This window comes from Leptodactylus fuscus, chromosome 7 (assembly GCF_031893055.1).
Source record: "Leptodactylus fuscus isolate aLepFus1 chromosome 7, aLepFus1.hap2, whole genome shotgun sequence".
NCBI lineage: Eukaryota > Metazoa > Chordata > Amphibia > Anura > Leptodactylidae > Leptodactylus > Leptodactylus fuscus.
The window spans coordinates 64,100,613-64,126,107 of NC_134271.1; the positions used below are offsets into that span (position 1 = coordinate 64,100,613).

A 25,495-nucleotide genomic window follows, 5' to 3' on the forward strand; every position below is an offset into this window, starting at 1 on the left:
TGCATTATATAGGCACAGTATAATACTATTGCAGCTTGGTATAAGATAAAAACCTCTATTGAAACTGCGGCTCAGTCAGGGTAACAGCCTTGCATACTCTGCTTTGTGAGTTCAAATCCTGGCTCATGGGGCAACATGGTGGCTCAGTAGTTAGCTCTGCAGCGCTGGAGTCCTGGGTTCAAATCCCGCCAGGAACAACATCTGTAAGGAGTTTGTATGTTCTCACTGTGTTTGTGTGGACTTCCTCCCACTCTACAAAAACATTCTGATAGGAAAAAAAAAAAGTACATTGTGATCCCAATATGGGGCTCACAATCTACAAAAAAAAAAAAAAAAAAAATCCTGGTTTATAACTAATGAAAAACTTTAAATTCAAACTTTAAATTGACAGAGGACCTTCTAGCAATCTCCTTATTAATATTCACTGCACTGAAGTCAGCCCAGTGAAAGTTACTATTCATTAGGTTACAGGGTGAGAGGACCTGAAAACAGGAAAATCCTGGGAATCCCAGTTGCATTAACAAGGATTCATGTAAAATTACTGTTTATCATCTGCAGCCAGAGCAGAACACTGAACCCTAGTATTCATATAAGGAAGGCTCCTACCCCCTCCCACTGCTGACTGACAGCTTTCTCCCTGTACAGGCGGATGAGCTCTCCAGTGTTGTACTTGGCTGCACCTACTAATTATATTTTATGGAGTCTAATACAAACAAACTCATAAGCCACACTACACTGGAGTAGTAGTTTTTACACTAAGTACATATAGTGGCTAACACAGCAGAGCCATGCTGCCCATACAAACACATGGGGGGTGCATTTTACGGAAAGATGATTCTGTGCGGCATAACTTGTCCTGTATCGCTCTAATAACATTGAGAAGCAAAATTAGATTTCTAGATAATGATCTGTATATAAACTTTACTGATTCAGAACCTCTGTAAAGTATCCTCTAATAAAATAATTACATAAAGCTCTAATGATTTGCCTCAATGCAAAATAAATGTACACCTACAGGGGATAACATACTCAATGTGCAATCTACGCAGCTGCACAGGGGTTGCCCCTCGCAGTTGTTGTTCCTACTGCTATGATATTATCCATCCTACCTAAGCAGCAAGAGCAGTGCTCCTAAAGTTATAGAGCTGCCCCCAATGCACCAACTGCCTCATTTGCATAAGACTTAAAGTTGTTCTTCTCCAGATCTACAAAGTGACATATATGACAAAGGTATGTTGTTTATCAGTGTAATGTGCTATGTAATGCAGTGGTGGCAGTAGAATATGCTTGGGGTTAGTTATAGACTCCCTATAAAACCACAGACAAACCCACAGCAATATTTGATATGCTGCAAGTTCAAAACACTTTGTGCTGTTTTTAGGCAACATTATTGTATATTGCAGCCCTTAGCTGCCAGCAATTCTGACTCGGCTAACCCACTTCGACTTACCCTTTGCGTCCCTGGCCTTAATGTTACTTTGAAGATCATTGTTTTAGTCAAATTTATGAATAATTTGGATGGTCTTCTGGAAAATGACAAAGTCCTACAATTTAAGTTCCTTGGTAGTCTCGGCCATTTTTGCACCACAACATTAGCTGATCATATGATTTTTCTCTTTTAGTTTGACTTCTAGTTTCAAGAGAAGTGACTGTGATGCTTCACCAATAAAAATGCCATTGTTTATACAGGCAAAACCACCTTCATTTTTTGCCTTTGCGAGTATGGTCACAAACTGCATTTTTGTGGTTTTGCTCTCTGATTCCTGGGGAATTGTTCACTGCAGAGAAAACACAGAAAAGGCTTTCAAAAATGTGAGTCACATGAGATCAAATAAATAGCAAGACTTGTGCTCAGAAGAGGAGGAAATAAGAAAAGAGAACAGGCCACCATTCACACCATGGAGGGCAGGCTCATCAGTTCCATTGCTGGAGTGCTTAGGATGTTGGGGTAGTTTGAGTTATGTGTGGTTCAGTTTCTAAGACATGATCTTCAGGTACCCAAGGTGGGGTTGTTATACACTATTAACTCTCATACTCACAACAGCATGGTCCATCATATATCAGCCATGAAACATACTTCCGTTTTCCTACAGATGCTGTATTATGGAAGTGTTCAACCCCAAAAGAACTTGTTACAAAGGTGAATACATGCTATGGCAGACATTGCACCTTTTGCTCTGTAAGTCCCAAGACCCCACGTTGTGAAAACAGTGTATGGAAACACTGCAGCAAAAGCCGTAGTGTTTTATATTATCTGCAACGTGGATGAGTTTCTGACTAATCCCATCCACACATTGCAGAAAAGTTGCAGTTTCAAAAATGCTTTTGTCTTTTAAAATTGCAGCATGTCAATTATACCTATGGAAACGCTGACATTTTCTCTATAGGTGTAATAGAGGCAGAAAGTCCACAGAAGAAAACTCTGCCAACTTTCTGAGAAAAATAGAATGCTTTTCTCTAATACAGACCCAGGCCCTTGGCTTGGATTGATAATGTAAGTAATTTTAAGAGTGTCTTCACCCTGGAGATTTTGTTGCAGAAATTTCACTTAAACAGAGCTTGCAGAAATCTACATACATCAAAACTCCATTTTGATGAATGGAAATGATTTTCAATCACATACACAAATATCTGCAAAAAAATCAGCTACTTGGTCTCCATGTGCGTTGACAGTGTGCTAGTGCACCAATCCATTATGTTCTTATGGCCCCATACACACGACCATGTATTTGCACAGGTTCGTATACGAAGCCATGAGGGACAAAACTCAGGACAGGTCCTATTTCTGTCCGTTTTGCAGCCTGGATTCATTTTCCTACTAATATTATAAATAAGTTTGTATGTTTGTTACTCAATCACGCAAGAACTGCTGAATGGATTTGGATGAAATTTGGCACATAGATAATTTGTAGCCTGGATTAACACATAACACATCCTGGTAAATGACATGGCTTCACTACTGTTATGAATTTATGTTAATATATTATGTTAAACTGCAGGACAATTCAGCTAATTGCACTTTGCTGGTAAAGCCTGGTCTGTTATCTCTCTATGTAAACACACAGATAACACTAAGTCCATTCTGTACAGACATTTACATATTATCTGATCTGCATAAGTGTTCTGTGTCCTGGTCAGCCAGAGGGAGGAGAGGGGAAAGAAATACAGGAAATGAGAAGCAGACACTCTAGGCAGCATGCGGAGACACTGAGATGGGAAATCCTCTTGAATCCAAATTGGCAGTTTCCCAATTTTAAACATGGCGGGAAAAAGAAAATCTAATTTGTCACAAAAAAAACCCCCAAAAAAACGAGAGCTATGAAGGTAGCCAGAAGTCAACAGAGTTCTCAAGCGGAGCTGAGAAGGATTGAGCAAGCTATGCAACAAGCGGCTCTTAGAGCAGCCATAACGCTGTTACAATTATACCTATGGGGAAACCGCCGGCGTTTCCATAGGTATGATTGACATGCTGCGATTTCCAAAACCCCTCACCGCAGTTTTTACTGCAAAGTGGGCATGGGATTCGCTAGAATCCCAACCACTTTGCCCTTACAGTAAAACACCACGATTTTTCCCGGCCTAAATGTGTTGGGCCTTCAAGACTCCTCCCTTCACCAGCCATCCCTACCCACCAGTTTAGAAAGTGACATGGCTGGTGGAAAGAAAAGGAAAAGGCAAAATTATGGTACAAAACTGCCAGGTACCAAAATGTGCACCTTTTCCCTTGTTGATTTAGCTGACTTACACCAAAGTGTATTAATAAGTTCCAATAAGGTTTATTATATACTGTACTGATTTAGTATTATTTTTTATAAGCCTAGAAAAACCAATGCGCACTTTAAGCTGCAGTGAGCTGTTCTATATTCTTCCCACAATGTTTAGACCTCAGTGGGTTAATTCAGATTAAAGTATCATAGTCCAGAGTCTGAGCTGTTATATGAGTCATTGTGGCAGTGTGAGTCTACTTGGCTTCAAGAAAGTGGACTCAATAAACTCTGATACCAAAATGATTTAAAGACACAGAACATTTCAGGCCAGATGTCTTCTCCGGGGTGGTATTCAGTAAACAGTTTATCTCTGGAGTCCATGATGAGAAGTGCAAGAAACAAAGGCAAGCAGTATAAACTGACAGAACGATGCTTCCCATGCAGCCATCTTGGATGTTTTTGGCTGACCTAAGTAATGTGTTTCTTATTAACGTGTTCAACTTAAATAGACAGTACAGACAAGGGGAAAAAAGGGGGGAAGGGAAGAATGTCTTAACATAAGGGTAGTGCACCCTTGAGTGGGATAGTGTGAGAAGGTGTCAGATACTGGACAAAGACTTGTTGAGAATCATCTTGCAGGAAAGGTATCCCATCTTATCAGACAGCATCATCTGAAAGAATTGAACACATTTCATATACAAGGAAGTGACAAGGGATTCCCAATACACTCAGACTACCAGTCTAGACTCTCCCAAGAGATGTTGGCGGTTAATTTTAAAGGAGTTCCTATAACTGAAATAAATTTAGATTAAAAAGGGTCTTTCACATTTTTCTATAGGCCATCGTTATTGGTAAGGACCAACATTCAGTCAACACACAGATCAAGATTTCAAGGGGAGCTGAGCTGCAGTAATGTCTCGTGGCTCCACTGTCACACAGTATGTGGAGCACCCCTGCTTCTGCCTCCATACACTGCAAAGGCTGTCTGGCAGTAGTCCCAAATAGCAGGTCTGAACCCCCTCAATGTGATATTAATGTGTTTTTTTATTTTGAGCCAACGCCAGAAGTGGATTGAGTAAAAGGTAGAAGTATAAGAGCTTCATACATACAGTATCTCCCATTCCTTGTAGCCATTCTTGGCTTTGATTCAAAAAAGGCAGCAAAATCTACAGCAAAAAAAGCTGCATCTCCGCAGTGTTGGGGCCTGCAGTCCAGGTTTCTCTTTGATAGCAAAGGCAACAATGACCTGGGTATAAAACAGCGGTGTGTAATGAAGGTGCCCCCTGAGTCTGGATGGTGGACAGGTATATTACAGGGGCTGCTTGCTCTTATCGACTGGTCAGATGATGTTCTTAACTGCTTCTCTAAGTCTATAGAAACAGCCCCTGTTTCTTGGGGCTTTGAATACGTTATAACATATAAATTATAGGGAAAAGATGCCAAGAGGATGTTGTTTGACCACCTGTCTGTCATGGCAACCCCTTGAACCCTGCAATCTCATCACACGCTCAACCCGTGCACGCTCATAGATGGTGAGATCAGTCTAGCCTTCACAATGCAAATACAGACCCGGCATCCGCTGCAATAGAGAGGCGGATGCCGGGGAGGGATAGACGCTGGCAAAGCGATGTTGCAGGCACCTGTGCCGGCGTCTAACCCTCCCCAGCATCCGCCTCTCTATTACAGCGGATGCCGGGTCTGTATTGGCAGCCCCTTCCCCCCAAAGGGTAAACTACACCCCCCCTCCTCCAGGCGCGCTCCCGTGCACTTAGCCCCTCCCCCCTCAGAGCAGCAGATACATCACTTGCCTTATGACCAGATAAGTCAAGGGATGTGTAAAAAAAAAAAAATGAATAAAGTGATATAGTGGACAAACAAAGCAGTTTTATTGAAGCAATGTATTTAGGAAAAGTCTTACATTCACATTATCAAGCAGTATAGATAGGATCCTTGTGATGGAACAACCGCTTTAAGTCAGTTCTCAGCCGAGAAGGTGTTTGTTTTTTGTTATTTGTGCCTTTGCAAAGGCAATGTATGCACTACAAGTGAATAAAGCCTGAACTTGTGTGCAACCCAGTGTCTGTGTCCCTGTTTCCTGCACTGCTACAAGCATCTACCTGAGCAAATCCCCACACCCCCTAATCACCCAGATGCCATGATTGCTACTGATAACGGCATCTGGGGGGTTAAGCCGCTGGAGTCTGAGTATTTTCTAGGTCTGCCAGCTAGTTCCAAGTCCTGATTTGGAAACGACAACCCTCAAGGAATTTATCAAGAGGTTGTATAAGCATTGGGATGTGTAAATGAAAAATTACTAAAATGTCACTTTATCCCAAAAGTTTTCATTTTTCACAAGGGGTTACAGGAGAAAAAGCACCCTCAGTTTGTTACACAATTATATTGCTGAATGGGTACATGGTGGGGCTCAGAATGGAAAGAGTGCTATTTGGCTTTTGGAGGGCAGATTTTTGCTGGAAACATTTTTGGGTGACATGTCACATTTGCAGAGCTCCTAGAGTACCAATGCAATGGAAACCCCCCAAAAGTCACCCCATTTTGGAAAATACACCTCATATAGAAGTTATCAAGGGTTATAATGAGCATTGGGACGTGAAAGTTAAAAATAGCTTTTTTTCCCCCAAGAAAACTGCCCATTTAGCCCCAACTTTTTCATATATACAACGGGTTAACAGAGAAAAAATGTCACCGTTCATTACACAATTTCTCCTGAACACGGCAATACCCCATATGTGATCATAAAATGTTGCATGGGTATATGGCGTAACTCAAAATAAAAAAGTACACTATTTGGATTTTGGAGATTTTGCTGGAATAGTGTTTGGGTGACATGTCACTTTTGCAGAGGCCCTAAAGTATCAGTACAATAGAAACCCCCCAAAAATGACATTGATTTCTGAACGTCATGTTCTTTTTGCAGAGCATCAGAGATGCCAGTATTACCCAAGAAATTATCCCATTTTGTAGTGGCAATTTTAGGGTCTCTGCAAACACGATATAGCGTTTAAAAAGCAACAATCTAAATTTGCACTCCAAAAGCCACCTAGCACTTCTTCACATCTGAGCCCTACTGTGTGCCCAAACTGCAGTTTATGGCACATGTATGATACTGTTGTAAATGTTTGCAGAGCCCATAAAATGCCAGTAAGTGGAATCCCTTAGGGAGAGACCCCATTATGAAAACCGCACCCCTCAAAGAATGTATCAAGGGGTGTAGTGGGCATTAATTTTCCCCAAAATACGTGAATCCAAAGCGAATGGTGAAAAGTCAATATGTAAGTTGTGCATAGTATATTTGGCACACCAAATTATTTTCCCAGTAACTTCTGTGGGGTCACTGATGCCTTTTGCCTTGTCTCTCTATATTATAAAAATGAATTCTTGTCTGTCTGTCTGTTCTTTATGCCTGACCAAACGACTGGACCGATCTTCACCAAATTTGGCACACAGATACTTCAGGTGTCCGGGAAGGTTTAAGATGAAAACCCAACTCACTCAGACGTACCGTTACGGAGATACAGCTTTCCCTAGACCCAGACCCCCCCCCCCCACTTGCCAAAACAAACCTGCAAGTCTTTCACTCACATTCCAACTGCAATACACACAGTCACTGCACAAGTATAATCCAACACTGATATCCAAGCTGAGATACACGCATCAGAGGATTAGATACACAGGTCAGCACACAGTATCACATGTCAGAGGATTAGATACACGCGTCTGCACAGTTTCACAAGCCGAAAGATTATATACGCACGTCTGCACAAATTACCACACCCTGGAGAATTAGATACACAGGTCAGCACATAGTATCACATGGAAGAGGATCAGATATGCGCGTCTGCACAAAGTACCACACGCTGAAAGATTAGATATGAGCGTCTGCACACAGTTCCACATGCCAGAGGATTAGATACATGCGTCTGCACAAAGTACCACACACTGGAGGATTAAATACACAGGTCAGCACACAGTATCACACGTCAGAGGACAAAATACACAGATCAGCATACAGTATCACACACCAGAGGATTAGATACGCGCGTCTGCACACAGTTCCACAAGCCAAAAGATTAGATTACGTGCATCTGCACACAGTTCCACAAGCCGAAGGATTAGATACGCGCGTCTGCACACAGTTTCACACGCCAGAGGATTAGATACACGTGTCTGCACAAAGTACCATACACTAAAAGATTAGATACGCATGTCTGCACACAGTTCCACATGCCAGAGTATTAGATACATGCGTCTACACAAAATACCACATGCTGGAGGATTAGATATACAGGTCAGCACACAGTATCACACACCAGAGGATTAGATATGCGCATCTGCACACAGTTCCACAAGCCAAAAGATTAGATTACGCGCATCTGCACACAGTTCCACAAGCCGAAGGATTAGATACGCACGTCTGCACACAGTTCCACACACCAAAAGATTAGATAGGCACATATGCACACAGTTCCACATGCCAGAGGATTAGATACATGCATCTACACAAAATACCACACGCTGGAGGATTAGATATACAGGTCAGCACACAGTATCACATGCCAGAGGATTAGATACACACGTCTGCCCACAGTTCCACATGCCAAAGGATTAGATACACAAGTCAGCAAATAGTATCACACACCAGAGGATTAGATACGCACATCTTCACACAGTACCACACGATGGCCGGAGGATTAGATATGCGCATCTGCACACAATACCACACGCCAGAGGATTAGATACACGCCACTGCACACAATACCACATGCCAGAGGATTGGATACGCACCACTGCACACAATACCACATGCTGGAGAATTAGATACGCACCTCTGCACGCAGTTCCACACACCGCAGGATTAGATACGTGCCACTGCACACAATGCCACACGCCGGAGGATTGGATATGCACCAACGCACATAGTTAAAAAACGCCGCGGGATTAGATACAGTCCTATGAAAAAGTTTGGGCACCCCTATTAATCTTAATCATTTTTAGTTCTAAATATTTTGGTGTTTGCAACAGCCATTTCAGTTTGATATATCTAATAACTGATGGACACAGTAATATTTCAGGATTGAAATGAGGTTTATTGTACTAACAGAAAATGCGCAATATGCATTAAACCAAAATTTGACCGGTGCAAAAATATGGGCACCTCAACAGAAAAGTGACATTAATATTTAGTACATCCTCCTTTTGCAAAGATAACAGCCTCTAGTCGTTTCCTGTAGCTTTTAATCAGTTCCTGGATCCTGGATGAAGGTATTTTGGACCATTTCTTTCTACAAAACAATTCAAGTTCAGTTAAGTTTGATGGTCGCCGAACATGGACAGCCCGCTCTCAAATGATCTGAAAACAAAGATTGTTCAACATAGTTGTTCAGGGGAAGGATACAAAACGTTGTCTCAGAGATTTAACCTGTCAGTTTCCACTGTGAGGAACATAGTAAGGAAATGGAAGACCACAGGGACAGTTCTTGTTAAGCCCAGAAGTGGCAGGCCAAGAAAAATATCAGAAAGGCAGAGAAGAAGAATGGTGAGAACAGTCAAGGACAATCCACAGACCACCTCCAAAGAGCTGCAGCATCATCTTGCTGCAGATGGTGTCACTGTGCATCAGTCAACTATACAGCGCACTTTGCACAAATAGAAGCTGTATGGGAGAGTGATGAGAAAGAATCCGTTTCTGCACGTACGCCACAAATAGAGTTGCCTGAGGTATGAAAAAGCACATTTGGACAAGGCAGCTTCATTTTGGAAACAAAAATTGAGTTGTTTGGTTATAAAAAAAGGCGTTATGCATGGCGTCCAAAAAGAAACAGCATTCCAAGAAAAACACATGCTACCCACTGTAAAATTTGGTGGAGGTTCCATCATGCTTTGGGGCTGTGTGGCCAATGCCGGCATCGGGAATCTTGTTAAAGTTGAGAGTCGCATGGATTCCACTCAGTATCAGCAGATTCTTGAGAATAATGTTCAAGAATCAGTGACGAAGTTGAAGTTATGCCGGGGATGGATATTTCAGCAAGACAATGATCCAAAACACCGCTCCAGATCCTCAGGCATTCATGCAGAGGAACAATTACAATGTTCTGGAATGGCCATCCCAGTCCCCAGACCTGAATATCATTGAACATCTGTGGGATGATTTGAAGCGGGCTGTCCATGCTCGGCGACCATCTAACTTAACTGAACTTGAATTGTTTGTCCAAAATACCTTTATCCAGGATCCAGGAACTGATTAAAAGCTACAGGAAGCGACTAGAGGCTGTTATCTTTGCAAAAGGAGGATCTACTAAATATTAATGTCACTTTTCTGTTGAGGTGCCCATACTTTTGCACCGGTCAAATTTTGGTTTAATGCATATTGCACATTTTCGGTTAGTACAATAAACCTCATTTCAATCCTGAAATATTACTGTGTCCATCAGTTATTAGATATATCAAACTGAAATGGCTGTTGCAAATACCAAAATATTTAGAACTAAAAATGATTAAGATTAATAGGGGTGCCCAAACTTTTTCATAGGACTGTACATGCATCTACACACAATTACACAAGCCGGATGATTAGATACGTGCATCTGCACACAGTTCCACATGCCAGAGGATTAGATACGTGTGTCTATACACAGTTACACACGCCGTAGGATTAGATATGCACATCTGCACACAGTTCCACATGCTGCAAGATTAGATACTCCCGTCTGCACACATTAGAGGATTAGATATGTGCCACTGCACACAATACCACACGGCGGAGGATTAGATATGCGCATCTGCACACAATACCACTCGTGGGGGGATTAGATAAGTGAGTCTGTACACAGTTCCACATGCCAGAGAATTAGATACACGCATCTACACACAGTACCACATGCTGGAGGATTAGATAAACAAGTCAGCACACAATACCACATGCCAGAGGATTAGATACACGCGTCTACACAGTTCCACATGCTGGAGGATTAAATACACACGTCTGCACACAGTACCACATGCCGACATGAGGATTAGATATCGATTACAATCAATGGGAAAAGAAAAGGGGGGAATACTCAGCCACCAGTAGCAGTGTTAGATGTTCAATGATATCCTTTCACCACCTTCACTTTCCTTCATAAACAGCTGTCGCACAGAACTGTCTCCCTCGGCCCGGAGCTGTGTAACATGCAAATCATTCGAAATAGTACCAGCGCAGCCTCATGGAAAGTTAAAACTCCTCTTTATTGTATCCACAACTGTAAATCTTCACACGCAGGTTACAAAGATGGAAACTGCGCCAGACTGACGCGTTTCGGATAAAATAGCTTCCTTTCTCAAAGTCTGGTTAGATGATTAGATATCTATGTCTGCATACAGTACCACACGCTGGAGGATTACTGTAAATGTAAAAGAAGAAGAAAAAAAAAGTTTTTTAAAATATAAAAAAAAAAAAATAAAAGTTCAAATCACCCCCCTTTCCCTAGATCAGATATAAAAGTAAATAAAGAACATTAAACATAAACATATTAGGTATCCCCGTGCTCCAAAATGCCCAAACATTTATCCCATACTATGAACGGCGTAGCGGCAAAACATAAAAATAGCCAAATAGTGTTTTTTTCAACACTTTGCCTCCTATGAAAAATTTAATAAAAAATGATCAAACCCCAGATGGTATCAATAAAAATGTCATCTTGTCCCGCATAAAAAGGGTGCATGCACACTGAGTAACGCCGGGCGTGTATCACAGCCGTACACGCCGGCATTACAGCAGACTGCCGAACACTTCCCATTCACTTCAATGGGAGCGCTCGTAACAGCGGCGTTTACGAGCGCTCCCATTGAAGTGAATGGGAAGTGTTCGGCAGCCCTGCTGTAACGCCGGCGTGTACGGCTCTCATACACGCCCGGCGTTACGTAGTGTGCATGCACCCAAAGACACCGCACCCAGCTCCATACATGTAAATATGAAAAAGTTACAGGTGTGACACTTTTACATGATGACACTTTTTTTTTCTATTTTGTAAAGTTTTTCATTTTTTAAAAAGTATCAAAACATTAAAAATCCTATTAATATTATAAATGTGAAAGTTTGTGGGTTTGTGAGTTTTGGATGTTCGGATGTTTGTTCCTCAATCACGCAAAACCCGCTCCACCGATTTGGCTGAAATTTTCCACAAACATAGCTAATACACCCGATTGCGCAATAGGCTACTTTTCGTCACAATAGCGCACATACGTTTGTGCCAGGACCCCCACAAAACCCAAACTCCCACCACCATCTCTGCAATCTCACACACTTTGGACCATAGCAAGCCACAAAATTCCTATTACCCTCTACAGCTTAGCCCCTAACCCCACACAATCACATATACATATACTTTACCACTTTGCCCCTCACCTTAACGATACTTCAGGAGGCTCTCTTTAACGCTCCGGAGCAGCCATGTTTGCCGACCCCCACCGCTCTGACAATCCGCGACACCGCCCACCCATGTCAATACCCCTAGGAGGTCTAATACATGCAAAAAAAAAAAGTTTAAAAAAAGTAAAAAAAATATAAAAAAAAATTAAAAAGGATTAAAAATTCAGATCACCCCCCTTTCCCTAGAACACATATAAAAGTAGTTAAAAACTGTGAAACACATACATGTTAGGTATCCCCACGTCCGGAATCGCCCGCTCTACAAAGCTATACAAATATTTTTCCTGTTCGGTAAACGCCGTAGCGGGAAAAATGGTCAAAAGTGCCAAACTGCCATTTTTTCACTGTTTTGATTCTGATAAAAATTTGAATAAAAAGTGATCAAAGCAATAACATTTCCCGAAAATGGTAGAACTACAAAGTACACCCAGTCCCGCAAAAAAAGACACCCTATACATCCCCATACACGCACATATAAAAAAGTTACGGCTGTCGGACTATGGCGACTTTTCAAAAAAAAAAATTTTTTAACACAGTTTTGGATTTTTTTTAAGGGGTCAAAATGTAAATGAAACCATATAAATTTGGTATCCCTGGAATCGTAACGAAACACAGAATACAGGGGACATGTTATTTTGGTTGCACAGTGAACGCCGTAAAACCAAAGCCCGTAAGAAAATCGCTGAAATGCATTTTTTCTTCAAATCCACCCCATTCTGAATTTTTACCCTGCTTCCCAGTACATGATATAGAATAAATAATGGTGGCATCAGGAAGAAAAATTTGTCCCAGGAAAAATTAAGACCTCATATGGCTCTGGGAGCGGAGAAATAAAAAAGTTATGGGGTTTGGAAGGAGGGGAGTCAAATCAAAAAATGCCATCGGCGGGAAAGGGTTAACTTAAAATACTTCTGTCCCAAAGTCACTATGTAAAGTTTCTCACGACACCGTATATATAGCAGCTCTAATACAAAGTAACTTCAACACAAAAGTCTCACGTATTCTCTGAATTACAGCAAAAACAAGATACAAACTTACATTTCATATCCCATCCCTTATACACACTACGAAAACCTTACCCACTTATGTATATACCCACTGCTACAATCACCGCAGACGAAGTCGCGGGTACCAGCTAGTACTATATAAATTTGGTATCACCATGTTCGTACTGGCACGTAGAACACAGGTAACATGTCATTTGTACCAAACAGTAAACGCTGTAAAAAATTAAACCCATATGAAAATGGTGCAAATGCATTTTTTCTCCAATTGCAGCTCATTCTGAATTTTTTTCCAGCTTCCCAGTACATTGCACAGCATATTGAATGGTGCCATTACAAAGTACAATTTGTCCCGCAAACAATAAGCCATCATGTGACTCTGTGAACTGAAAAATGAAAAAGTTATGGCTCTTGAAATGTGAGGAGGGAAAAACAAAAATGCGAAACCAAAAAATGGCCTGGTGCTTAAGGGGTTAATACTATTTTTGGATATTGGGGACTTTTACGCATGTAGGGATACCTAACATGTTTATTTATTTTTGATTACATTATATATTTTTAAATGTTAAGGTGTTTGTTTTTTTTACTTTTTGTTTGTTTATTTATTATTGTGTATTTTAAATTGTTGTTTGTTTCCTTTTTACATGTACCACAAGGGAGACTGAAGCTGGGATCTCAGATTCCCTGTGAAATGTACTGCAATGCATAGTATTGCAGAACATTGCACAGTAGTTTTTATGGGAACTATGCATAGACAGTCAGGGTGGCCCGGCCTCCTTGCTGCCATGGCAACCCCTTGGAACCCGCAATCTTATTGCAGGGGATCTGAGGGGCAATCTTGCCCCAGGACCCCCTTGATGCTGTGATTTCTATTGCTCATGGCATCCAGGGGGTTAATCCGCTGGAGTCGGAATATCTTTCGACTCCAGCAGCTGGTCTTGGCCCTGTAACACAGCTGAGAACCGAAAGTAATGCTACAGGCACAGCTCCTGTGCCCATGGCATTACAGTGCTGTACTATTACGACACTGAGCGTTAACGATAAGCTCAGTGCAGCATGGTGCAGAGCATTACGAGGTGTGACAATTGGGGGTAATTTAGCATCAAAGGTAGCGGTTTTCCTGCATTTACAGAGGTGATGGTGGTGCTGGGTGCCAGATAAACAACAGATCAGGTAATGCAGTACAAAATAAGGGCTCGTTCACATCTGCGCCCGGTCTCCGTTCATACAGGTTTCCGTTTCCTGCACAAAACAGAGCAGGAGACGGAAAGCTGCAGGACTCTTTCAAAGCCATTAATTTAAATGGGTTTAAAAGATGTCCGGCCGTGAGCGCTGGTGAGCGTTTTATGCTCTCCGCCGCGAAACTGTTTTTTTTTTAAACCGGACACAGAGTTGGATATGCAGTACTCGGTATCCGATTTTAAAAAAACGGTTTCACGGCGGAGAGCATAAAACGCTCACCGGCGCTCACGGCCGGACCCGGTCTGACAGCTTTCTGTCTTCTGCAAGCTCAGAACAGAGTGCGGGCGCTAGTGTGAACCCACCGTAAGTGGCTTTATTCAGCTTATAACAGAAACAGAAAATAACAAACAGCCTAGCCCACACACAGGGCAATACCTCACTTCAGGAACCCTGACTAACCTACTGATAGCAAGATACTTTACTGAGATTTCTTCTCACCAGTCTGGCTCACACTGAGCTTACTCAAACCCCTTCTATATTCCAGTTCTCTTGGGACATACCTCCTGTCTGTCTCTAACAGGTCCACGATCCACATGCTTCTGCAGGTCACCAGCAGCACTCTCTCTCTGGAATTGGGCTCTTTCTGGAATCCAGCCTTCTTGGGAGAGACCTCCTGTCTGTCTCTAACTGATCCCCGATCCACCTGCTTCTGCAGGTCACAAGCAGCACTCCCCTGCTGTGTGCACTCCCTCTGGAGTTGAGCCCCTTTCTCAGGTATGGCTGTGGTCAGGGTCCTTTTCAACCCTGCTTTTGGTTGCTCTACAGCGCCCTCTAGGTTCACACTATCACAGTGGTAAAAATGGTTGTCCAGGGGGCAGGGCCGCCGATAGGCCAGTACTACTGGTACTGGCGTCAGGGGCCCGGCCAAATTGAAAAATGGGGGGGGCCCGGTTTTGGCCGGCCACCGTGTGCCGGCCCCCTGGCGCCCGTAGCAGTCATTGTGTATGTCCTATTTCAACTCAGATCTGCATCCAGAGGACGCAGATCTGAGTTGAAGACATACGCGGCTGAAGCAAGGAGCTGACACAGGTCAGCTTCTCGCTTCGCCGCTGCGCGCCTCTCTCCCTGACACATATGCAGCTGAAGCGAGGAGCTGACATGTGTCAGCTCCTCGCTTCGCCGCTGCTACTGGCTTGTAGACGCGATGTGATCACATCGCGTCTAAAAGCCAGTAGCCGGCGGCAGCGGCGAAGCAAGGAGCTGACACAGGTCAGCTCCTCGCTTCAGCCATCGAGTCTACAAGCCAGTAGCCGGCGGCGAAGCGAGGAGCTGACACAGGTCAGCTCCTTGCTTCGCCGCTGCGCGCCTCTCTCGCTGTCACATATGCGGCTGAAGCAAGTAGCTGACCTGTGTCAGCTCCTCGCTTCGCCGCCTCCGCTACTGGCTTGTAGACGCGATGTGATGACGTCACATCGCGTCTATAACTGTGCGCCAGTGAGAGAGAGGCGCGCAGAGAGCTGCGAGGAAACGAAGGAGAAGGTAAGTCAGTCAGTGTAATGTGGAACGTGAAACTGGGGCAGAGAGAGGACGGCATGACAATGGGGGCAGAGATGGAGAGGACGGCATGACAATGGGGGCAGAGATGGAGGGGACATGAATATGGGGCAGAGATGGAGAGGACGGCATGACAATGGGGGCAGAGATGGAGGGGACATGAATATGGGGGCAGAGATGGAGAGGACGGCATGACAATGGGGGCAGAGATGGAGGGACATGAATATGGGGGCAGACATGGAGGGGACATGAATCTGGGGGCAGAGATGGAGGGGACATGAATATGGGGGCAGAGATGGAGGGGACATGAATATGGGGGCAGAGATGGAGGGGACATGAATCTGGGGGCAGAGATGGAGGGGACATGAATATGGGGGCAGAGATGGAGGGGACATGAATATGGGGGCAGAGATGGAGGGGACATGAATCTGGGGGCAGAGAAATGGAGAGGGGAACATGAAACTGGGGGCAGAAATGGATGGGCGGACATGAATCTGGGGGCAGAGATTGGGTGGGAGACATGAAACTGGGTGCAGATGAAGGGTGTATATGAAGCTGGGGGAGAGATAGAGGGGGGACATATAATGTATGGGTGACTGTAGGAGGATTATACTGTGTGCGGGCACATGAAAAATTAATGAGAATGGGTGGAGTCAACATAACGGTGGGTGGGGCTAAATTGCGCGCCGCACATTTTGTCCCTCTTTTGGTTTTTCAAAAGTTGGGAGGTATGGGTACAGGGTGCAGTGGAAAGATGTTAGAAGGTGGACGGGGGGGGGGGATTGTTGGGGCATCGGGTGTGCGGCACTGTGGAGAGGGAACTGGGGCCTGATTAAGCCTTGTAAAGCTGCTAAATAAAGGTAAATGTAATACAGAGTTGGTATGTCGCAAAATAAAGTAGTTTTAAAATGGCGGCAGCGGGGGGGGGGGGGGGGCAGACACTTAGGCTGTATGGGGCCCCAAAATTCCTGATGGCGGCCCTGCCAGGGGGACAAAAAAAAAAAAATCATACTTAAGTTTCCCCAGTGCTGCTCTGTCTCAGTGCAGTCTGGTCCTCCCGATCCACTAATCAGCGGTCTCAGTGAGGGGCACTTGACGTCACTACCTGGGGTCTCTTCCTGAGGCCGCTGACTAGCCTCAGCAGTCACATGACCGGTGAAGCCAATCAGTGACTTCATTGGAAGGAATCCGGGACGTCACAGCCGTCGAGCAATTTCACTCTGAGAAAACATCACGGCAGCAGGACTGGACCACGATGGGATTTTTTCTATTTTAAATTTTTTTTTTGGCCTTTTTTTTGCTCTTTAAATGACAGATGCAGATGGAGGTCTCTCCATCTGATGTCTGTCTGTATTCACCCTAATGTAGAAAAAGAATGACGGAATCTTGTTTACTTAATCTTCATATATCCCACAGTAGAGCAGACTGAAAGGACAGAAAGGAATACATTTTTTAACACTGAAGTCGATGTAAATCAGCATTCATTAGCATTAGTTTTTTAATGCATCTGTTAAACATATTCACTATGTGGATGAGAAAAATGTCATGTGAACATACCCTTGCAAGAATGTTCTGTTTCACTGACTGAAATCAGATCCACAGAACGATGAAGAAACACAATGCTCAGAACTAAGCAATAAAAAAATAGCTAAGGCCCACTGTAGGCATCCATGAAAACCAGAATGGATGGCACAGTATTTGTAGAAGTTGCTGTTTTGATTAAAAGTAACTGTGCTGTGTCCAGCTATATATTTCTCAGAACCCCCCCCCCCCCCCCCTTTAAGCTCCACTCAATACATTTAGGGATAAGCCCAATAGTTCCAGCTTTGTCTGATCACTGTTCTTTGGTTTCACATTACACAGCTTGTGTCCAGGGTGGGAGTATTTCGGGAGAGATGGGGTTATGGTGAGGTTAGTCTGAGACCATGCTGTAATGTGTGTTTTTTGGATACGTTCCCTAGTTATACAGTTTCAGGGGCCCACAGAGGGGAATATATCAGGAGAAAAGTTGTTTCTCCCATTGTGTACACAGATGATTTGATTTACGTACCCTACTGAATGCTGTCTATATATATAAATGCAGAAATAGCTCCCTAAAGAGATGTCCTCCATAAAGATCTGCAAATAAAGCGGCTCACTGTGTAGACACATTACATTACTTGTCTTGTACTGATCCTGAGTTAAATCCAGTGTTATACTTCAAAGCTGCACTCACTACTCTACTGGTGGAGTAACTGTGCACTTACATTACTTATTCTGTACTGATCCTGAGTTACATCCTGTGTTATACTTCAGAGCTGCACTCACTATTCTGTTGGTACAGTCACTGTGTACATACATTACATTACTTATCAGGTACTGATCCTGAGTTACATCCTATGTTATACTTCAGAGCTGCACTCACTATTCTGCTGGTACAGTCACTGTGTACATACATTACATTACTTATTCTGTACTGATCCTGAGTTACATCCTGTGTTATACTTCAGAGCTGCACTCACTATTCTGCTGGTACAATCACTGTGTACATACATTACATTACTTATTCTGTACTGATCCTGAGTTACATCCTGTGTTATACTTCAGAGCTGCACTCACTATTCTGCTGGTACAGTCACTGTGTACATACATTACATTACTTATCAGGTACTGATCCTGAGTTACATCCTATGTTATACTTCAGAGCTGCACTCACTATTCTGCTGGTACAATCACTGTGTACATACATTACATTACTTATTCTGTACTGATCCTGAGTTACATCCTGTGTTATACTTCAGAGCTGCACTCACTATTCTGCTGGTACAGTCACTGTGTACATACATTACTTATCAGGTACTGATCCTGAGTTACATCCTGTATTATACTTCAGAGCTGCACTCTCTTTTCTTGGAACGGTCTATGAAAGCAGTCACTCAGTTCTGCTATATAGAAGTCAATACTTCTGATCATGTGGTTTTAAAAAGTTGTCCTGCAGAACTGCAGTATAAAGCATGAGGGACGGCTAGAAGCAGGTGGATTTCTAACTACCTTGTGTTCCCTGCAGTATGTCCTGCTGTACATGAGCTTGTGCTCAGCACAGGGCAGATCCACCACTTTTCCCTTCCCTAATAGATTACTATCAGATTAATCTGGACAAATGCAGGTATATAGTAGAAAGATGTATGAGATGTGATGCAAGAGAAAAGTCAAGTAGTTGCCCATAGCAACCAATGAGGTTGTCGCTTCCATTTTCCATGAGATCTCTAGAAAGGAACCTGACATGTCATTGCTTGGTATAGCAATCTGCTCCACTTCCCCTCGGATTCGTTCAGATAAATCTTCCAGGGTGTTCAGACGCCGATTTTTAGGAGACTCGCGTCCTGTAAGTTTAACCCGGTGCAGCGAGTGCATGGACGCGCATGCGCAGAACACTCTTATCGCGGCAGCGCGCACGTCTCCCTATCTATCGCTGTTTAGTAGCGGGGGCGTGCACGTCAGAGACCGAGCTTCATGTAACACCGGGACTGTCCCTGCAAATCAGGCTCCAAAGGAAACTATGAGATTTGCCCTGCTCTGTGGAGCGGACGGAGGGGCACATTCCGTGAGGGGAGACGCGAGTCGTGACGTCACTTCCGGCGGGCGGGGTGTCAGGGACTAGATGGTGAGAGCGGCCCCGGTGGACAGTGACTGGAGCACGGTGAGTTCGGGGCCGTGTTCTCCCCTCCTACCTCTCCCTCCCTTCTAAGCTGTCGGATTGATACGATCGTTCTGGGAAACCGGTGGGTGAGGCCCTAGCTGCGGGGAGATATGGGGGACACTGAGGGGATGTCGGGGTGCAGTGTGTACGATCTGTCATTACTGGAGGATGGAAGGCGGGGAGGGGGCAGAAAAACATGAGGGCACCGTGTCAGGAGAGAAGGGAGTGGAGGAATGTGGGGGCACCGAGTGAGGAGGGAAGGGGCTGAGGAATGTGGGGGGGCTCCGTGTAAGGAGGTGACATATAGTGAAGGGGGGGGGGGGGGGTATGATACTAGGAGAACTGCTGTCAGTGGGTAATAAAATGGGGGGTGTACGAGAATAAGATGGCAGGAGGGGGGCAACAGTATGACAGGATGGTGTGACAGCATGGGGAATATATCAGGGGACCTGTGATACTGTGATGGGTGCAACAATATTAGGGGGGGGGTCCCTTAGTATGAGAGGTGTATCAACATCAGGGCAATATGAGGGGTATATGAATATAATGTGTGCAACATTATTAGGGAAATCTATGTAAATGAGGGGTGTAACAGGGTGACCTGTCAGTAGGAGAGTCATAACAGAATTAGGGGATCCATCTGTATACTGTATCAGTAAGAAGCCACTGTCACACCATCAGTATTGGGGAGGCAAAACCACGACTTGTACTTCTACAGTGTTTTGGCTTACAAGTACTGGTGCAGATACCATGTGAAAGTAGCCTAAGAGATAATATTATTATTATTATTATTATTATTATTATTATTATTATTATTATTATGTTATCAGTGTTAGTATTAGCAGTGCATCAGTATGATGTGTATATTATTTATTTTTTATTAGGGGGTACATGTAAGTTATTAGGGCTGTGTGTTTGTATTTACAGTGTATCAGTATGAGGAGATTATTATTATTTACTTATAGTATTAGTGATGGTATGAGAAGGATATTACTATTTATAATATTATTAACCATAATCAGTGTTGTTAGAGGAGTTTATCGTATGAAGAGTATATTATTTTTAAGTAGTATATGTTACTAAGAGGAATATATAATAATGATAAATAATATATTATCAGTGATGGACTGATGAGGATTAGTATTATTTTTTTTTCCAATCTTAGTATAAGCAGTGTATCAATATTAATTATTATTATTATTATTATTATTATTATTATGTGGTATATGTTAGCATGAGCAGTATATCACTATAAGGGGGATGTCTCAGTAGTCGGTTACATGCACAGGACATACACATGTATATGTGTCCGGCCCATAGCAAAACATTATAGACAGCACATGAATGACATGTCTCCACAGACCCATTGACTTCATCTAATGTTCCCAGACCAGACCTCTCCTGGGTTTTTGTGAAAAACATGAGTAACACACTGATGAAGCTCATGGTCCGTTGGAGAGACTGTCATAGAAATCACTTAAAATCAGTATAAAAACGGCAGAAACCCGACCCTCATAATAGTGTATGGGGACTGCAGGTAGCCACTGTTGTAGCGGTCCAGAGCTGAAACTGAATAAGTAAAATAGGGGAAGGGGGCCTACCAGTAATGTAACTATTAGACACAAACTGTCCCTCCAGTGTCCCTGTCATCACAAAGTGACTTTTTATTTTCTACTGTATATGACCTCCAGATCAACCTATAGTCCTAAACTGCACATTCTAGCAAATGCTTATGGCCTGTCCATGTCAAGCCTGCTGAGTATTGAAGTTTTGCTAGAGGTTAGAGACTGCTCATCTCTCATTGCTACTTTTGGACCCTGAAAGTGTCATTCCTTCTGCTTTTGGTAGTTGAGCACAGTCTACATTATATAGTATATGTTCTCACGAGAGGGATTGGACTCTTCAATGCATCTTAACGCCTTCACTGTATATTATGTGGTATATAGGTGTTTACATCTGTCAGTGACTTGCATTGCAACACAATTTATATTGCAGTGTATGGAGGTAAATTGGCTTCCCATAAAACAATTAAAGGGATTTAATCATTAAAACTGTATTTCTTTTCTCCCTAACACTTAGGAATAGCCTTAAGAAAGGCTATTCTTCTCCTACCTTTAGTTGTCTTCTCCGCGCTGCCGTTCCATAGATATCCCGGTTTTCATTGATATGCAAATAAGTTGTCTTGCAGCACTGGGGGCGGTCCCCAGCACTCAAACAGCACTGGGCAGTCCCCAGTGCTGCAAAAAAAACCCCTCTCCAGAGACGGCCTCTTCTTCCTCTGGAACGCCCTCTCCACGACGTGTTCTTCCGTCTTTAAATGGGACGCATGCGCAGTCGGCTCTACCATCTTCTTGTGGCTGCTTACACAGTACGCTCGTGTAAGCAGCCATAAGAAAATGGCTGCAATCGTGCGCAGTCGCATGCGTCCCATTTAAAGCCAGTAGAACCCACCGGAAGAATACGTCATGGAGAGGGCGTTCCAGAGGAAGAAGAGGCCGTCTCTGGAGAGTTTTTCCACAGCACTGGGGACGCCCGCCAGTGCTGCTAGAAAACCAATTTGCATACTGATGAAAACGGGGATATCTACGAAACGGTGGCACGGAGAAGACTTCTAAAGGTAGTAGAATAGCCTTTCTTAAGTTTATTCCTACGTTTTGGGGAGAAAAATGCAATTTTAATGGATGAATCCCTTTAACCCTTGTGGGTGTTAGTTGAGCGCCTGTACAGCATCCACTAAATCCCCGACTCTACAACGCTGGTGACACTTTGAATTCTTAGTCTGAGAAAAGCGCATTACAAATGTTTATCATTTGTGTAGGTTTTTTTTCCTGTGGTAAGAACAATAGCAGACCCCATTTTGTATGGCAAGAAAAGAATCCAGGCATTTTAGGGTATGTTCACACAGTTTTTTTCACGAGGATTTAATCATCTCTTCACCAAAATTTACTTGGAATTCTCTTGTGAGAAATGTCCCATTCACTTTAGTCACAAACCATGCAGTCTGTTCAGTAATGGTGTTTTTGATCCTTATGAGGTTTTTCTAAGTCACAGCTTGGGGGGGGAGGGGAGTGACTTGTCAATTATTGGTGCGGGATTGGCCTGGAATCCACATTGCTGTAGGAATAAAATTGTGATATTAGTCTTATTTATTCTGCACCTTGTCCATGTCAGTCCCGGCTCTTCCATTTCACAAGAAGAGTTATGGGGTGTCTGTGTGACATCATATCACGTGATCACAGGTCCTAACCAACACAATGCAACATAATGTGAACGTGACCAAAATCTCAACAGCTCAGGTCCTAGGTGGTGGCAGTGATCACTGGTACTAACATGGAAGCAATTGGCATTAACATTCAGTTTGTAAACAAGTAGGCCAAAGGCCTTGTTCACATCTGCGTTCAGTAGTCCGCTTGGGGACCCCCCAAATGAAATACCGAACGCATTAAAAAGTGGTTAGCTAAGAAACCACACGGACCCCATAGATTATAATGGGGTCCATGTGTTTTCTGCGTGGTGTCTGCATGAATCTTGCAGAGAGAAAAGTGGTGCTTGCAGTACTTTTCTCTCCTCATGGTTCATGCAGAAAACACACGGACCCCATTATAGTCTATGGGTCTGTGTGGTTTTTTAGCAAATCACTTTTTAATGCAATCGGTAAACTATTTGGACTACCCAAACGCAGATTTGAACCAGGCCTAAGGCTGGCGGCACAGGGACAGGTGCAGAATGGGTAAGGTGTAGGTGTTGATGTGTTTTATAGCATATTTCAGAAAGTAAGACATATGTAACAAACCTTTACAAATACGGTTGCACACAAGGCACACGATGGATTCCCAACTGAAGTTGAGTGATGCAGCTGAATCCTGTCTGTAGCGTTCTGCCTTTATCATGGAGGCATTGTCTGTCTATTACTACTATTTAGTCTGTAAATGTTATGTCACCTATGTGCTATGTTTGATGCTATGTGAGGTTGATATGCTGTATCTTCATTACGGAGTGGGGACTGTACACATTTACAGGAAGGAGCTTGCTGGAGTTTATTTAGGTGATCTGCGCTGTGGCATTACTGAGGAAGAGGAGAGTGGGTGGGGGCTCTCATGCTTATGTAGGAAGACATGGGTTATTTAAGGAATGGGTGGTATTTAAGTATGACATCGTCTCTTGCATTTTTGAGGGGGAGGGGTAATTAAAGGGTCTCCATACACATTGGGAAGGGAGCCTTCAGTGATTTACATTTCACAGATCTCCAACTACTAGCATCATTTATTAAAATGATGCTAATCTACAGTTTTAGAAATAATAAAGTATATATTTAGTTTTTATACAAGTCACAAGTGGCTTTATAGTCACAAATCACCAGTTTGGAACTTTATTTTGCGCCATAAGCTAGTTTAAAAGATTAATGATTTTTTTTTAATTTATTTTTTCTTCTAAAAATGGAAACCAGACCAGGGTTACCTTTCATTTTTAACATTGAAGTGAATATGGATGGATAGAAATGGATTTCTTCCATTTGTATCAGTTAATAAAGAAGCCCTTTAATGTCCGTTCCGTTAGTAGTGTGAACTTAGTCTTAGGGTGCGGTGTGTTCCGGCAGGACTGAAATGCTGTGGAATCTCTACTTGGAATTTCTGTAAAGAAAATTGGCAGCATTTTCCAGTAGCAGCAAAGTGGAAACTGAGCTGTGGTGCTGGTGTCATATCTGCAGCATATCGATTGTGTGCAAAGGGTCACGTCCATGGCAAATCCTCGCTCATTTTGCAGCGAAATGCACAACATAGGATGCAGTATTTAGACCTGGTTTATTCTGCACATTTCCAGCAAAAAAATGAAAAATCTGCACCATATCGGTCCCATGGGAACGGACCATAGAGACATACCGACATTCCATAAAACTAGTGAAATTGATAGATCTTTTGCAGCCGTCACATGACAGTTGTGGCAGATTACAAGCTGCATTTACTTTGGTTAGGTGGGATGACGTAGTGGGGGAATTTATCAACCCAACTTCAGGTTTCGGGCTTAGATGGGTGTTAATGTGTAGCATCTTTGGCACATGACCCTGTCTTGCGCCAGTGACGTAGCACATCTAATGTTGGGGACTCCTCAGCATGACATGTTTTATTACTTTTGCCAGAAAATTGGCATGAGTTATGTAGGAAATCCACGCCAGTTCCTTAGATTTGTATCCGGGTACACAAGACTCCTATAAATTCCCCCAGTAATCTTTGTCTGAAGTTACCGTTCCATAGTAGCCTATAGCATCTGAACATGCTGGGGCTGCACTGTGGTTTGCTCGTAGTATGTAATAGCCACTATTTCTATAGTCTGAGTGCTGCCTTTAACATTTGGCTATATCTCTTCTATTGACTGACCATGTATGAGTGGACTTCATAGCATTAGGCATTACAGTGCTCTTTAAGATACATTCACAATGATATATTGCATCAGTTTATAAATTATATATATAATTATATCCCTATATTTGTTGCAGGGGGTTTGTGTGTATTTGGCGAATATGACGTCCTGCACTAGTGCATCTAGCAGCGAGAATCCTCACCCTGTAGGCAGTATTGGTGGTCTCTCATGGAAAAGCTAGATGGTGATCTATGCAAGTGGAAGTTTCAGTGAAACCTTTCCATCAGCTCCTGTTCGCTGCAGGCAGGCCTAGGACATGATATTTGCACAGTATGTCCCACTTGTTTGCACTATCAAACCAATCGTTCCCACAGGGTTTGTCACCCACCTTTCCCAGTCTCCTCTTGGTGCAGTTCATGTTTTAGTATAGCAGGGTCACAAAGGCAATCGTCCTTCCTTCCGCTGGGATCCATTTCTGTGTTTAGTAACAGAATACAGTTGGCAATACAACATTCAGGATAAACTAGTGCCGCAGTTATGCAATGATACATGCCCTACTAATCCCTACATTACCAGGCAG

General features: G+C 43.2%; 1 protein-coding gene across 1 annotated transcript in view; it reads left to right on the forward strand.

Annotated features, from left to right (window-relative positions):
• The first annotated feature begins 19,332 nt into the window (after window positions 1-19,332).
• Window positions 19,333-25,495, forward strand: part of GARRE1 (granule associated Rac and RHOG effector 1) — a 69,209-nt gene continuing 63,046 nt past the window's right edge. Inside the window, exon 1 of the mRNA XM_075282027.1 lies at window positions 19,333-19,557. The gene's annotated coding sequence lies outside the window, so the exon portion shown is untranslated. The remainder of the gene's footprint in view (window positions 19,558-25,495) is intronic.